The 4,568-nt window shown below is 30.6% G+C and overlaps 1 long non-coding RNA gene across 1 annotated transcript; it reads left to right on the top strand.

Annotated features, from left to right (window-relative positions):
- The first annotated feature begins 548 nt into the window (after positions 1-548).
- Positions 549-4,153, top strand: LOC121213821 (uncharacterized). Its single transcript, XR_005909275.1, has 5 exons — positions 549-731; positions 871-947; positions 1,193-1,264; positions 3,025-3,130; positions 3,930-4,153. It is a non-coding gene; the product is annotated as an uncharacterized lncRNA (long non-coding RNA).
- Positions 4,154-4,568: the final 415 nt, after the last annotated feature.

Here is a 4,568-nt window from a genome sequence, read left to right as displayed (position 1 = left end):
AAACTCCCTTATATGATACGGATCCTACTTGCACTCATGGATGAAGCCTATACGGGTTCTACCATTGGAGATGGAGGAGGAGACTCTGGGTCCGAGGAAAGCTGTACGATTGATGTTGCTGATCCTGTGTTTCTGGAACTTCTTAAGGATGAAATGATGGCCCTGCTGTATGGTCTTCTATTGATAAAACTCCATTTACAATTAGATGAAAGCAATTACAAACATAGCATTACTAGAGGAAAGTATAGTTGTCTAACCATTACAGGCTTTTTTAATTAGGAATTTGTTTCTCAGTGCTCTTGTACAGTGCTTTGCTTTTTAATTTTTAGATTGTTCATTTTCTCTATATCAAGTATTTTGAATTTCTATTAATGCAAGTAAAAGCAACACTTTGCATTTCTAAATTAAGGCTAGCTTACTTTAATATTGTACACTCTTCCAATAGTACAATATCATATTTTTTGAGCTATGAATTGTGTATATAACTAGGCTAACCTGGTTTTTGTTTGTTTTGTAACTAATATCCCTTATTTTTTTGTAGTTTGAAATAAGTCGACACTTGACAGAAGATTGATTGTTTCAGGAGCGCCATTGGACTTCTCCTGGGGTTGCTGCAGTACTACAAGCTGCAACAAATAGCCCTCAGTCTGATAGATTAAAGCAGATACTCAATATCACACCTCGGCTTCTTCATATGTATTTTACTGTTGCTTTGCGCGATGCAAATAACTGTATGTTTTATGTTTTTTTTTAATCCATTTGATATCCTTTTTAGTGCTTTTATAACTCTATCTGCAGGATGTAGCTTTAGTTTAAGTGTCGATACTCATTGCTTGTATCTTAATTTGTGTTCTTGCCTCTCTTTTGTAGCATTAATCTGTGCATTAATTCCCATTCTGATGGCCAGAAATTCTACATTATTTCCTGACAAGAACTATATGTATGAGGTTTGTATACATTTTCGAAATATTAGTTCTGTTATTGTATTTCTTGTGGGGCTACTACCTTGCGGTTATGTACTACCCTCCAGATACATTAATTATTTGGGTCCATACTAAAGTGCTTATGTTAGGTAAGTGAAATGGTTTTGTATGGATTCAAAGCTTTTCTTGTAAATGTCCATGTAATAGGACATCAATTTAGATGCTGAGATTGGAATGGCTTGTATTTCTGAGAAGCTATAATTGGGCAGGTTGGCAGAAGGCTCCTAGAATTCATGCTTGCTTCGTTTCAGCGTTCTCCGGATTTTATTGCACTTTTGAAGGTATTATTCACTCAAGTTTCTCCATAAATTTTGGTTCTCCGTATTTTTTATTGCACTTGGATTTTATTGCACTGCTGGGGGTAAATGGACAGTTCATGAAAGTGTGTTTTTTTGTGTTTTTGCTTTATGTTTGCCTTCAATCAATTTTTTGGGGGGAAACATAGAATATATCTTCTTTCTGAGTACAACACTGAATTTATATATATTTGAGTACCAAAGGAGTGTTTAGAAAAGAGTGTTGAAATGTTGAGGGTATTTGCTGAAGTGGCAGTTCTTCAAAATATGATTGGTTAAAAGGATTTAATAGACACTTCATGAAAGAGTGTGTGTGTGTTTTTTTTGTCACCACCAAATAAACTTCAAAATGTAGGGTCTTTTAATTCTTTTTCATTTGTATTGAAATAAACAGGTTTGATTTTCTTTTCAAAATGATAGTGGTCATCTTCAAATAGACTTTAAATTCTTGGATTTTTTTTCTACTCTAAAGAAATCTGGGTTTCTTTTTTTTTCTGAAAAAAAGTAATTAACATGAACCTTAGCTTCATAGATTTGCTTTAGGAATGGCTAGAAACATTTTATGTTTAGCAAATTAGATCAAATTAAACTTCTAACAAAGTATAAAAAAAATGAACAAAACAAAGAAAATGAAAATTTACCACTGGATTCAATCAACTGGTTATAATTACCTTCAATATCATACCCAGGAGCTTCTTGATCCCAAAATAGGACTAATTGCCAAAACAGAAGAAGAAGAAGAAGAAGAAGAAATTAAACTCTTGCCAAATTCATTTTTGAAAGAAAAATCCCTTGGGAAAATTAAGAATAATTAAGAAACACTTACACTTCATCCCATGCTACAACTCTATTTTGAATATTCTCAAAATAACCATTGTTGAACACTTCCAAAATATTATTTTGTTGGATATCATCACTCACGTTTTCACCATTTCCACCAATATTGGCCATCTAAAAAAAAGTTTTTTTAGTTTAGTTTATCTATCTTTCTGTCTATCTATAAATTTTTAAATTCTTTTTTCCCTAAATCAACATCAATCAAAATGATAGAAAAACCTTTTAAAAATACAAAATAAAAAATTTGAAGAAAAAAGATAGAATCATCAATAAATGTTTAATAAAACTAAAAAAAAAGTTTAATTTACCTAATAATCTATCTATCTGCAAATTTTTAAATTCTCTTTCCCTGAACCAACATCAATCAAAATGATAGAAAAATCTTTAAAAAATACAAAAATAAATTAAAAAAGTACAAGGATAAGTATTTTAAAAAAACAAAATCAAAATCATCCATAAATGTTTTATCTATAAGTGTCTTTGAAAATAAAATCTTTCAAAAAGAAAAAAGAAAACCATACCTTAAACAAAAAGTGACGAACAAATATGCCTTCTTTCTCATGAGTACAACATAAAATTTATCTTCTTTCTCAGGAGTACAGCTCTGAATTTATATACATATATTTTAGAGGAAAAGTAAATGGTAAGTAAGAAAGAAGTGCCACGAAAAGAGTGTTGAAAACTGCTAAGGGTAAATGGACAGTTCATGAAAATGTGTGTGTTTTTTTGTGTTTATACAGCTAGTGAACTTTTTCAAAGTCTAGAGCTACTTTTGTATGAAAACCTTTCATCTAAGTAGTACTTTTGTTTTCTCAAACAAAATTTTCTTTCAAATGTTGGTTGTTACATGCTGACTTTATTCTCGAGGAATAAATCTGAATTTTTGTAGCATAAATAATTTGATGAAGGTAATGGTTGTGCTTTAATGACGCCCCCTCGACCAGCATTTCACTACATGAATAGTTACCAACATCTCTTTTTATTCCCTAAAAGTCATTCCACAAATCATCTCAGGTACATCCAAGCATACATTACATCATTTTGGTTAATATATTTCATGTCTTTTTATGAATAAATTCATTCAATTACATCCTATAGTTGACTAAATGTTTAATTAAACTAAAAAAATGAGTTTAAATTTACCTAATAACCTACCTTAAACAAAATGTGGTGAACAGATTTGTCTTCTTTCTAAAGAGTACAACACTGAACTTATATATATATATGAGAGGGAAAATAAATGGTAAGTAGTAAATGAGCATTAGAAGGGTACATGGGACAAGAGTGTTGAAATTTGTTGATTGACACTTCTTTGAAATATGATTAGTTAAAGGTTTTAATGGACAGTTTTTGAGAGTGTGTGCATTTTTTGTTTTTGCTTTATGTTCTCACTCAATGCTTTTTTGGGTGAAACATAAATTTGAAAATATTAAACCCTTATTTTTTTATATTATTTCCTTCTTTTATATTAAATGCTTTTTCATATTAGCTTAATTAATAAATTTTGAATAGTTTTGAGCATAAATTTATATAATAATATGTTTATATACATGAGATAATTGTTAGGGTTGAATGCAGGTAATAATTAGGATTTGATTATTAGAGATTAGACAAATAATTTAGAGTAGGGAAGTGGGTGAGATGGAAAGATCTTGAGTGTAGATTTCAGTGTGGTGTTCAATTTTATACAGCTATTATTCAAAAGGAATGGTTTGGGGATTTCCCCTTCTAGTGGTGCCATTTTGTTTTCAGGATGAAATCATTTTTCAAGTTGTGGTTTCTATAATAATTTGGTTGTTATGTGATTTAATAGTGATTTTGTGTGGGTTATGGTGATTGTGCTTATCATGAGGAGCAGTGGATTTACGAGGAATGGTTATTTTGGGGTGGCTTTATCTTGAGATGATAGAAGGGGCTGTGCGGATAGTGCAAGATGCAAATTCTTGGCACTAATTGACATCCATTGTATCAATACAAATAGATTCATGTCTCCAATTTGAAACTTATGGCTAGTTTTTAAATTTTATTTTACTTTTGTTATTGCCGAAACCTTTTTTGAAATCGACTTTTTAGTTTAAAAAACCAAAATGGAGTCGCCACCAATCCTTTTTAATTAGGTGTGATTGGATCACCTCAAAACTTAATCATTTTAATAAAATGTTAGATTTACTAAAACAATTATTTGCTGTCTACATAATCCAAGAAATTGGTACTTAGTTTATTACTTCATGTCTTGACGTCAAAAATTGAGAATGCAAAGAGAATTTAAAATTTAATCCCTTTTTACATGATGTTATTTGATGGCATTGCAAATGACACTATCTAAATTGAATTTTTAATGAGGAGGTTTTCTTATTTCGGGTCGATCAAGACGAAAGTCATGTCCCGTAAGTTGGGACGCAAAATCTCGAATTCTCGAAAATAAGAACGCTCATCGATTAATTATTGCCCA

Source organism: Gossypium hirsutum, chromosome D01 (genome assembly GCF_007990345.1).
Source record: "Gossypium hirsutum isolate 1008001.06 chromosome D01, Gossypium_hirsutum_v2.1, whole genome shotgun sequence".
Taxonomy (NCBI): Eukaryota; Viridiplantae; Streptophyta; class Magnoliopsida; order Malvales; family Malvaceae; genus Gossypium; species Gossypium hirsutum.
The sequence above is the reverse complement of the archived record's forward strand: the minus strand, read 5'-3'. Positions and strand labels throughout refer to the sequence as shown.